The following is a 13,124-nucleotide window of genomic DNA, read 5'->3' as shown; positions in this document are numbered from 1 at the left end:
GCCTTGGCAACATGGTGAGACCCCATCTACAAAAAACTTCAAAAAATTAGCCAGATGTGGTGACACACGCCAGTGGTCCCAGCAACTCAGGAGGCTGAGATGGGAGGATCACTTAAGCCTAGAAGGTTGAGGCTGCAGTGAGCTGTGATTGTGCCCTGCGCTACAGAGTGGGTGATGAAGTAAGACACTATCTCAAAAAAAAAAAAAAAAAAAAAGGACATGTTGATGGAACACAATTCAAACATGACAGATAAAGAAAAAAGAAAGAAAATTCCCTCCTCAAAGCCTTCTCAGCTCCTAAGCCACACTCCGTGCTGGTGATAGAAGTTATCTACCCCTATTTATAATTAATGTTTATCACCTCAACCCCAAATCATTTTATGAAAATACACACAAAAACATTCAGGTATGTGTACAGTTTTGTTTTTTTTTAAAGACACAATAATACATGTATTATTCTTCAATTTGCTTTTTCTCACTCAAAATTATATCATGGACAGCCATTATACATATACAGATACATACATATATATACATACACACACATATATACACACACACACATACACATATATATATGAATAACTACATATTAAAACTTTGGAAAATCTGTAACTCAAATATCACTTTATTAACATCAATTTAGAATGTAATAGGTGAAATAACTAAATAAATATGTATGCATGTATGCATACAAAATAATGCTTAAAAATCATTGATTCTTCTAATTGGGTATCCTGGCACATTCACTCAAATATTTCTGTATTTTCTGATACAGAACGGAATTGCTTGATCAAAAGGCATGTGTTTAATTTGGGTCAAAAATGCCCACTTGTTCTTCAAAATAACCAAAAACAATTTATGCTCCTATAAACAGCAGATGTTCTTTTCCCCTGTAAAGGAAAACTTTTTGGAAAATCGAGTTATGAGCATGAGTCAAAGTTTTATTATGATGTTACTACTAGGCAAAAGGCCTCTAGTGATCAATTCAAAGATTCAGTCTTGGTGGAGACATTTTATTGGAAAATGGAATGATAAGATAGTCAATGTTAGGCCAGATACAAAAAGAAAATAACATTTGATTTAAGGTCACTAGACTCTTGACTGACAGTCAGCTTGGGTAGATGGGTGACTGATTTCTCAGAACAAGTCTTAATCCCATTAAAGTTTATCAGAAAATTGCTTAAGCAATTTATCAGGAATGAGGCTGTGAATTACATCATGGAAAAAAAGGTTCTATTCCAGACCAGATTCAGGACAACTCTTCTTTTTTATACCTTTTTATACTTACATGCTCACCAACATGGAAGTTATCTGCCTTCTTAACTTTTGCCAATGTCATGGTGAAAAACGGTATCTCATTGTTCAATTTCCATTTTTGTGGTTAAAAATAAAGTTGAGAATTTTTTCATGTTTGCCAATTCTTTTCAATGAATTTCCTGTTCATTATCTTTGCCCATTTTTCTATTAGGAGGTTCACATTTTTCTTATTCCTTAGCCAAAACTCTTTGCATATTTGAGATAAATTATTTAAGCACTGTCACACACTGCATAATGACATTTTGATCAACAATGAACCACATATACAATGGTGATCCCAGAAGATTGTAATACCATATTTTAACTGTACCTTTTCTATGTTTGTATATGCAAATACTTAACATTGTATTAAAATTGCCTACAGTATTCAGGACAGAAACATGCTGTACATGTTTGCTGCCTAGGAGCAATATGCTCTACCTAGCCTAGGAGTATGGTAGGTTATACCATCTAGGATTATGGTGGCACAATGACAAAATGGCCTAATGAAGCATTTCTCAGAACACAACCTCCTCTCTAAGCAACGATGACTGTATATGTAAATGTGTATGTTCGCGAATATGTGTATTAAATCTATGCACACGTATATTTCTGTTTCATAAGATAGTATATTTTTTTAAAGTACTGAACTATATGCCCCTTCCCATTGTACTGGAAGAGATCTATTCCATTTCTTTCCTCTTTCTGAAACAGAGTCTTGCTCTGTCACCCACGCTGGAGTGCAGTGGCATGATCTGGGCTCACTGCAATCTCTGCCTCCTGGGTTCAAGGGATTCTCCTGCCTCAGACTCCTGAGTAGCTGCTATTACAGGGGTGTACCACCACACCCAGCTAATTTTTGTATTTTTAATAGAGATGAGGTTTCGTGATGTTGGCCAGGCTGGTCTCGAACTCGTGACCTCAAGCTATCCACCCGCCTCAGCCTACCAAAGTGCTGCGATCACAGGTGTGAGCCACTGCACCAGGCCAGATCTATTCAACTTCTACTTTGATAAAAGTCACTACAAGCCTGTTACTCCCTGCTTTAAAGTTTTCGGTGTCCCTACTTGCCTACAAACAACGTCCAGGCCTCTTGCGAGGCCCTTCCCAATGTAGTCCCTGCCTAAATCCTTATCATTTTCCTCTGTCATTCTGTTCTGGCCCTTTATGCACCAACAAAATTATTTCTAGGGACCAGACTGACTCTTTTCATCCCTGAACTCCTTTCCTATGCTGATCCCTCTGCCAGAAACATCCTCCCTGGATATTCATATTTGTCTTCCCCTGTCTGAAGGAAACTTTCCCTAATTACTTGCCTTGCCCTGCAAGTAAAGTTAGATAAAGTTAGTCACCTCCTTCTTGGGTACCTTGTGTATGCACCAACATTTTCCGTACAAAACTCATTTTGATTGATTTGTTCCCAAATCTGTCTTCTTTAAAAGACTTCGAGTTACATGAGAGTAAGGCCTGGGCCTCAATTTTCCCTGGATCCCCTGGGCTTCACACAGAATCTGATAGACCCAAGGTGGAAGCCAGCAAATAAATGATGAATGAACAGGCTATCTTTTCTGATGCACACAGCATGAGGGAAGCAAACAAAGAAGTTAGGAGAGGTGATGCGTCTCTCTCCACCCCAACTAATCAACAAAAACACCCTTAAACCTTGAAAATGATTAAGTCTATACGGGCTGGAAACTGGGAGAAGACAGGTTGTCTTCCCTCTTTGATTAGCTCTAGAATCTGATGGGCTACAGCTCTGAGCAGGAAGTGTTAACACAAACATCGTCAAAGTGCTTCGGGAAATTTTATTGTCTGCCACATTTACAAATTGGAATCGATCTCCATTCAGCCAGTTTCGCCGAAGTTTCTGCGAAGTGAACATAGCAAAAGATAGGTGCCTTTCAGATCACCTGTGATTAAACTCACTGCATTTGTCTTCAAACAAAAGTGTTTTTTTTTTTTCTCCCCGCAACATATAATTTTAGTCAGCTAACACTAAATTAGACACCCATTCAGATTTATTATGATAAGAACATTCAGTAAGCTAATTTCAAGAAGATGACTCCTATAAATTCTTATAATTTATTATTTAGTACTTTGGTTTTTAATCATTAAGTACGTGAAGACTTTGTAGGTCAAACCTGTATTAATGAAGACAGTAATCTATTTTTCAAACTCTTCTCACCCACCTTTCAAATTGTAAATTAACAGGAAGAGATTTAAACACACTTGTAAGAACAAAGGCAATAATTGGGGGGTGGGGGGGTCAACATCCCCACTTTCCTAAACTTTCTAGGTAGACTGTCAATCATAGTCCTGATTTATTTATGATGAATCATACAGATTTTTTAAAAATAAAATAATGGAGTGTAAATTTGAGAAGCCATTACTTCACTAAGAAAATGAAACACATAACCCATTTTAAAGTTTTGTTAAAAAAAAAAAAAAAAAAAGCTGCTGTTCAAAAATCAGCAAATAGAGCTGGCGCGGTGGCTCATGCCTGTAATCCCAGCACTTTGGGAGGCCAAGGAGGGCAGATCACCTGAGGTCGGGAGTTCGACACCAGCCTGGCCGAAAGTGGTGAAACCCCATCTTTACTAAAAATACAAAAAGTAGCTGGGCGTGGTGGCATGTGCCTGTAATCCCAACTACTTGGGAGGCTGAGGCAGGAGAATCACGTGAACCCCGGGGGCGGAGGTTGCAGTCAGCTGAGATCCCACCACTGCACTCCAGTCTGGGTGACAAGGCAAGATGCTGTTTCAAAAAAAAAAAAAAAAAAGAAAGAAAAAAAGAAACAAATTAGCAAATACAGGTATCGTTATGTGTTAATCTCAATAGAGCAATTTTTATGTTCTGGGGGTGTTACAATTTGAGAGATGCATAGGCAGAAGTAAAATATTAACTGGCTACATGTTTTAGAAAGCCATTGATGTTATCTAAAGGACAATCTTCATCTCCTGAACTCACTGCCAAATTAGAATGTGTTTCATGATAATTTCAAACATTTGGTGCTAAAAGACTTAAAGGTTTCATTTTGCTGAACCAAGGAATTCTATCTGATAAATTGCATGCAAATAATAAATAACGTTACCTGCATAGTAACATCTTTTCATTTTCTCTAAAATAAAATGAAGTTTTATTATAACACAAGCTCATTATAAGCAACCTGAGTAGTTAGAGTAGAAAGAACAATGTTCACAATTATTATTTTAATTGAGAAAAAATATCAAGATGTGAAATGAAATAACTATTCAGCAAAGTCACTACTATGTAACAACAATCGTGTAAATGCTGAGAAAAATATAGAAAGAAATATAGCAAAATGATAGTAGTGGTTATCTTCAGGTGGCAGTACAACAGATAATTTTATTTTTCATTTCCTCTGTTCATTTTTTAATCGAACATTCTGGAAATTCCTTCAGAAATAAAAAGGCATGTGTTTGTATCCATGATACTAAAAGTATTTTAAATTACATCAATGTCTGAATCTTCATATGACAGACCGACGGTCGGCATCCATTTTACCTGAAGATCTATTGCTGAGGGGTTTGCTATTAAATTATTACACCAAGGACTGCTTATGGCATCTCTTGGTTCAGTGAAAACCTCCCTGGGATGTAGATACATGCTTATAAGCTGGGCTTTATAACAGGAAGCCCACTACATCCCCACCACGCAGGAGAGTGCATACTACATTACTATTACTTTAGAAGTATTTATCTGCCCCTCCTTTCCACCCAGGGAAAGGCGAAGTACTGCAGGTTTTTTCAGATAAAATCCTTGATGAGAAGAACATACAAAGATTCTGTCTCATGGTCAAGAAGATTCAGGAGTAACGGAGAGCAGTGAGGGGGTTTTAGCACACTGGGTTATGGAATGTTTGCTGAAACTGGATTTCTGCATTTTGATGATCAGTAACTAAATAAATAATGATAACCACAATAATGAAAACAATACCAGTCTGGTTAACGTGGCAAAACCCTGTCTCTACTAAAAATACAAAAATCAGTCGGGCTTCGTGGCCTGTGCCTGTAATCCCATGAGGCTGAGGCAGGAGAATCACTTGAACCCAGGAGACAGAGGTTGCAGTGAGCTGAGATCATGCACTCCAGCCTGGATGACAGAGCAAGACTGTCTCAGAAAAAGCAAAAAAAAAAAAAGTAATAATTATACCTGCTATTTAGTATGCGTTTGCCATGGCTATATATGGCAACATATTAACATATTGTTATAACGTACAGTATAACATACTGTTATGCAACAAATTAAACATCTTACAGATATTAAATGCCCACACTAACCCCACCCCATCAGGTATTCTCATTTTGCAGATAAGAAAACTGAGATACCACATCACTAATTATATGTATGACCCTGGGCAAGTCAACACTGGGTGGGGGAAAGATATAAATTGCAGTTCATCTGACTGTTCTCCGGTATGTCATTTAATGATGAGAAGAAAGAAGCCTGTCACCAAACTACTTTTTGAGAAAGTGCTATATGCAGAGGGAACAATGAATTTATTACTGTATAAAAGTTTCTGCCCACAAATGTGTACATTTTTAACCTCAAGAAACAGGTGGAAACATTGAGGAACTCCTACATTTTCTTCCATTTTAATTGTTATTAAGCTATTGGATTATTTATCCTGTAGGCAGTGCAAATGAGCTCTGTATTAGTATTGGTGTGTAGCAAATTACTCCAAAATGAAGCATCTTAAAAATTAATAAATATTTACTCCCTCACATAGATTTTGTGGGTCAAGAATTCAGGAGCAGCTTAGCTAGCTGATTTGGCTTGGGTGTCTCCTAAGTCAAGATGGTCATTTCATCTGTGGTCATCCAAAAGTTTAAAGGGGGCTGGAGGAACTGCTTCCAACATGGCTCACTCATGTTGGCTGGTAATCTGGTCTGGCTGTTGGAAGCCTGATTCCTTGCTATGCGGATCTCCCCATGGTGCTGCTTGAGTATCCTCACAACATGGCATCTAGCTTCTGCCACAAGGAGTGATCCAAGAGAAGCAAAGCAGAAGTCTGAATGTATTTTGTCACCTAGCTTCAGAGGTCATGCGCTATCACTTCCCCCTGTAAGTTACACAGGACAATCCTGTTCAGAGTAGAAGACAAATATACTGCAATGTAAAACCCAGGAAGTGAGGGTCACTGGAGGCCATCTTGACCTCTGGCTACCACAGAATCTCATCTCCCTTTCTCGAGACAGTCCCATGCTCTTAAGTATTTAAGGTTGAACTCTAACATTTCAACAACAAAATGACCTCAAAATGAATGAGATGAGAGAATGAAAAATCATCTTGAAGAAATACAACCATGTCCCAGTTCAAGTCACTCTTGATTGTGGGGCCAGTATTATACAAGGATCCCAGAAGTGCTGTGTTTCAAACAGCTGAGGAATGAATGAAGATTACAGGTACAGAAGCCAAGAGGCTTTAGCAATGATGCTGAAGATGGGCATGAAGGGTTTAAATGAAATTATTTCATAAATGTAAGGATATATAAAAACTCCAGTCTTTTAAAATGAATACATTACTTGTGAAAATGCATAAACAAGTGAAATCCTACAACAAAACTTTTGAACAGTTCATCTAGAGCCCCTAAAGTTTATAAACTGGGCACAAAATTTGGGGGAGGTCCACTTCATTTGAAAATAAAAAATTGTTTTATATTTGGAGTCACCTTGTATTTTGAAATGTATTGACTCAACCAAGATTTACTGAGCATCTCTATGTGTCTGACACTGTCCTAGGTTGGACAAAGTAGTGAATGAGACAGATAAATTCCCTCACCTTCTAGTGGGAAAGATGGGCAGTAAACAAATACAAATGTGCGATATAGCTTCACTGTGAAAGTATCAGGCTCATTATCTTCTGAGGCAACCAAGCATTTGAGTCATATAGGCAACGACCTTTGCTTTAATCATTTGCCAATTAAATAACTTATGTCACTTGGCTCAGTACCTGTACTTATGCCTATAAGTAAGCTGTTTTTCTGTAGTTCTACCTATAAGAAAATTCTCATCTTCTCTTCCTATTCAGATTAACAAGAGCATTTCAAACTATGTGATAATTATAGCTCCTGTTGAAAATTACTGTTTATGACCCTGGGTTTACACATCAGTTTCTGTGAATTTGGTTATTGTGAGTCTGCACCTAACAGAAAGACCTACTCTTAGTGGGCTCACAAAATCTAATTTCTGAATGAGCAAGTTTGAGGGTGAAAGCCATATTGTTAATGAACTCATCAAGGTAAATACCACAGGCAAGCTTCTAGAAATTAAGTCACCTGGCCTCACTGTCCACACCTACCCTCTTTCAAATAACTCACACATAATACATTAAAAAATTTATCTCTAGGAGCTGCAAAAGAAACACTACATGCAGAGAGACCCAGAATACTGAGAGAGGTGTTGGCACATTCCCAACTGCCATCCCGATTCCTTATTCATGACTGATCAATAATTGATCACAGAAATCTTCCATGTTGAGCCAATATGGCACCGAGTTCTACTCAGTCACCAAAAATAGACACTAAGAACTCATCAGTGTGAAAAGACAGTGAGGCTCAAAGACCGGGGGTATCAATATCTATTTGTCCCAACAGGATTGGGTTCTTTTTTGAATTGAGCCCTGAGTCCACACGCCCCTGGTTCACAGGCAGTGACTAACACAGAGACACAGGTAGGTCCTGGATGAGGTTCATCATTACATAAAGCTTCAACAATGGTGAACCAGCATGCTGATGGTAAATATGAAGTAGGAGTGGAACTCCAAGGAATCGTAAACAATGGGGGAGAGGAGACTAAACAGCGTTATATGCAAAAGTTTCATTGCAACATTATTTTTAGTGGTAAAAAAACTATAAACAGTGTAAATTCCCAGTTATTGAAGAGTGTATGAGCTATAAGAACTTTCTATCACTTGATAGCTTTTATTTAGCTGATGTTTGACATTAATAATCACTATGTTACAACAGGGGAAGACACTTGTGCTATAATGTTAAGTGAAACACTTGGGATGTAGTATCAATGTATTATAACTAATATTATGGAGGCAAAAAAACTCATTCATAGGGGAAAATCTGAATGGGTTAACCAAATATTGACAATGGCTGTTGTCTGGAGTGATGACACATTGGCTAGTTATTATTTTCTCTATTTTTTTTTTTGTTTTCTCTTTGGTATTTTAAACACACACACACACACACACACACACACACAGAAACTGGTAGTGAAAACTTCTGTAGACTAAAAGCCAAATTCTCACTCTATCATTCTATTTTTTTTTTTTTTTAAGAAGGAATTTCGCTCTTGTTGCCCAGGCTGGAGTGCAATGACATGGTCTCCGCTCACCACAACCTCCATCTCCCAGGTTCAAGCTATTCTCCTGCCCCAGCCTCCCAAGTAGCTGGGATTACAGGCATGTGCCATCACACCCGGCTAATTTTGTATTTTTAGTAGAGACAGGGTTTCTGCATGTTGGTCAGGCTGGTCGCGAACTCCCGACCTCAGGTGACCTGATCACCTCGGCCTCCCAAAGTGCTGGGATTACAGGCATGAGCCACCACGCCCAGCCCAGCCTATCACTCTATTTTTTATGGGTCCTTTGACTCAGTTAGAAACAATACAAACCTCTCCCTTTGCTCATTGCATCAAGATTAGAAATCTAGTCTAGGGAAGGAAACAAACATACTGTGTTTTGTCCTCAAATACAGAAACGAAATCAAAGTTTGCCAAGGAAGGCCTATCTCAAAATGTGGTTGTGGTTTTTGTTTTTTTTTTTTGAGAGGGATTTTCGCTCTGTCACCCAGGCTGGAGTGCAGTGTCACGATCTCCGCTCACTGCAAGCTCTGCCTCCCGGGTTCACGCCATTCTCCTGCCTCAGCCTCCCGAGTAGCTGGGACTACAGGTGCCCGCCACCACGCCCGGCTAATTTTTTTTTGTATTTTTAGTAGAGACGGGGTTTCACCGTGTTAGCCAGGATGGTCTTGATCTCCTGACGTCGTGATCCGCCTGCCTCGGCCTCCCAAAGTGCTGGGATTACAGGCGTGAGCCACCGCGCCCTGGCTGTGGTTGTGTTTTTTGACAACTTCATGACTTCGCAATTCCTAGGAATGAGTGACTCTGTAGCAACATGCCCAAAGGTGAGTGCTCCCAGTGGTAACAGAGACTTACATTGACTCTTATATGTTTGGGCAGAACAGTGGCCAAAGTGGGAGGGGTACACAGTTAATGTTGAGTTGCCGTACAGACTGTCCTCCGTGGGACACCAAGTAGACCCTGGGGAGCTGTGGCAAGATTGTCAACTTTTCTCCAGTGACCATGCCCATGGCAGTCTGGTGGCCACCCATCCTACTGCTGCTCAGGGTAACTATGAACATTTTCGAGTCATCGTAGCAAATGGTTTTCAGCACCTTTACCCCTAAATAGAAATATGATCACAACCAGCAGAAAAAGAAGCGTACTAACTCATCTGCAAGGATAAAAACTGGGCTAAATAGATGTATCAGGTCATTAAGGAAATACGGAATCTCAGAGGAGGTTAAAAAAAAAAAAAAAAAAAAAAGGACTCTGTGTAACTCCCGTCTATTTTGGGAATCTCATGTATGGGACTGAGAACTGGTGGTTCAACCTCATTATTACCCTGTTGGTAGGAGGAGAGCAGACTGATCTAGGCTTTGCTTTCTGCTTCAGGGTCAGCCCTAGGCAAATCTGTTAATTAGGCTAAATTTGGCCACTTAGATACTCCCGCACTTCCTACTCTGCACCCTGTTTCCTCCTGACACCAGGCCAGGTTCCCCGTACCCTTAGGCAACACCAGATAAAGGACTTTCCATTCCCCAGCATTCACAGTGCTCACTCCACCTCATGCCCAGTCTCTCCTGAGCTCTCTCTTCCTTGGTGTGAGCTGATAAACACTCAGAGCCTTACATTTTAACCGTGATTCTTGCTCGAGGTGCTGGTCTAGTCCAAAAGCCAGGTTCCAACAGTTAGCAAATACAGTGCATTTAGTTCGACTGTCTGGTAAGGTGTAGGGGGGCGAACATGACTTGAAGATTTTCTCAACATTGACAACAACATCAACAACGAAAAGCAGCACTGATTGGGAGCCCACGGTGTACAAAGTTACTCTTACTTGTTTTCCATATGTCAACTCTAATTCGTTGGCATTTGCTGGATATTAAACCCCTGCAAAACCCAGGGAATAAAAACAGTGACCATTTTTCTTGTATTTAGTTTTTGAGTCTGTGAATGGGCTGTGCTCTTTCTCTGGTGTGGGTTGTCTTGGCTGATCTCTGCTGGGCTCTCTGGTGTGTCTGGGGTCAGGTGGTAGCTTGGCTAGTAGCTAGATGACTCTAGAGGGATCTCATTCATATGCCAGGCACTGGCAGGCTATCAGCTGGGACAACTACTCTCCCTTTATGTGGCCACCATCCTCCAGCAGGTCAGCTCAGGCTTGTTCATGCTGTGGTCACGGGGTTGTAAGCAACGAAATAGAAAGTCCCAGTATCCGAATGCTTGTCATGCCTCTGCTGCTAAGATTCCACTGGGCAATGCCAGTCATACAGGATGGGTGTTGATGCGGTGAGGGAACTATTGTTTTCCTTTTTCTTCTTTTTTTTTAAACAAGCTACCATTTTTACAATTTACCATACCGTCCGCAAATCCTAACCTTTACTTTTTATTATTTCCATCTTATAGAAGAAGAAACTGAGAGTTAAATAACATCCCAAAGAAAGGTCAGAATAATGAACCCAGTTGTGGCTAGATGCAGTGGCTCAAGTCTGTAATCCCAACACTTAGGGAAGCTAAGGCGGGAGAATCGCTTGAGCCCAGGAGTTTGAGACTGAGCTGGGCCACATAGCAAGACCCTGCTCTCCACAAAAAGAAAAAAACAAAGAAACAAGTTTGAAAAAACCCAGTTGTTGTGTTGGATTGGAATTAGGTACAAACACACATTAAAATGTACATATATATAATTTGTAATAGATACTGATATGTTATAAATATATGAATAAATAAAATAATGGAATGTGTCCAGATAGAAATATAAATAAATATATGAAAATTATAATATACACAGAGATACAGGAATAAATGGAGATAGGTGTATGTGCATGGGTTACAATAATACACATATTTCTAAACTCTGTTGAGAGGTTCTAGAAGCAATGACACCCCAGCAGTAATGAGCACAACTAGCACCTAGATCTTGGTTCTAAATATGATTCTACAATCAAATGAACCAAGGCTCCATGGAGAATGAGTTAATTCCAAGACTGAGGCAGGGAAGTCCAAGATGACTGTGTAAAGACTCTTACAGTGCCAAAAAGTAAGAAAGTGCTCAAAAAAGAATGGGGCGTGTCAAAAGGGTGCAGGAACCTGCCTGAAAGACCTTCTATGGGCCAAAGCTGGAACAATTTGAGCAACAAAATATATCACAATACTTGTTGTATTATGACCTACAGAATAAAATAAATATTCACATATCCATACTGATATAAATGGAGAAGAAGAAACAGCCTTCCATGTAGAAGAATTCCAACCAATAAATAGAAGGCGTGAGAGAAAGACAATATCAATCATGAGAATACCACAGTATTAATCATTGCAGGCAAGATCCCCAGAGGGATGCTAAAATTAATGGATGAAAATTTGAGAAGTAGTCCCAAAGTACCTCCCCCAAGATATTTATTAATTACAAAGGGAAAAAATGATCCTTTACAGTGGAGCAATCTGGCAGACACCACTTTGACCAAGAGGTCAAGGCTAACATCACTAGTAATAAGATATTTTCACATTCTACATCCTCTGACTTGACGGCCGAAGAATGGCACATCACTTATGTATATTCCTCCCAAAAATGTACCACCTCATTCTAATCAAGAGAACATATCAGACAAACCCGAATTACGGGCATTCTACAAAACAACTGACCAGAACTCCTTCAAAAATTTCAAGGCCATTAAAAAAATAATGCACGAGAAACTCTCCCAGACCAGAGGGGACTGGAGAGATATGACAATAAATGCCAGGTGGTATCTGGTTGTAAAAGATGGAAGAGGACACACCGTCAAATCCAAATAAAGTCTGTTGGTCAGTTATAGTCTGAGTTTAGTTAATAGCATCATAACAAGGTTAATTTCTCAGTGTTGAAAAATGTATCATGTTAGTATTAGGGGAAGCTGAGTGAAGAGTACATGGGAAATCTTTGCAGTATTTTTTATGGCTTTTCTGTAAGCCAACATTTATTTCAAAATTTTAAAATTGTAACAAACAAACAAACCAACCTTTCCCAAGGTCCCACAGCTCCTGATGACTAAGTCTGAATTCAAATCCACTTCTGCCAGATTCCAAAGTCCATGCTTTCCGTCCTGTGCAGTGCCTCCCGCATCCACGCTACCATCTTAGAATTGGTTCAGACTGGACTAGGCCACCCCTTCCAAATGAATTATTTTATGGGAAAAACTGGTGGCACAATTAGGCATAAACCCATCTACCTTAAATGGGGAAAATGAGGCACAGGCTCATTAAGATGGACGTGGAGAATATTCACTCTCATATTCACTCTCAGCTCCATGTCTTAAATGCCCAGATAAGCCAGCTTATAATGTCGTTTCTTGATTCCATTAAACTAGTACAGGACTACATATCTCAACCTTCAACCATTTTGTCACTTAAAATGAGTGTCTGGAAGGCCATCCTTCCGGAAATATTAGTTACCTTGTCCATTACTTACTTAATCATAGCTTGGAGTTATTTTTTGCCTTGTGGAGGCTGACTATAAATTATGGACTACTACGCAGCAAAGCC

At 39.5% G+C, this 13,124-nt stretch overlaps 1 protein-coding gene across 1 annotated transcript in view; it reads right to left on the bottom strand.

Moving 5' to 3' along the window:
• Positions 1-13,124, bottom strand: part of WWOX (WW domain containing oxidoreductase) — a 1,117,686-nt gene that overhangs the window by 352,373 nt on the left and 752,189 nt on the right.

This window comes from Pongo abelii, chromosome 18 (assembly GCF_028885655.2).
Source record: "Pongo abelii isolate AG06213 chromosome 18, NHGRI_mPonAbe1-v2.0_pri, whole genome shotgun sequence".
Lineage (NCBI taxonomy): Eukaryota > Metazoa > Chordata > Mammalia > Primates > Hominidae > Pongo > Pongo abelii.
This window is presented reverse-complemented; position numbering and strand designations above follow the sequence as displayed.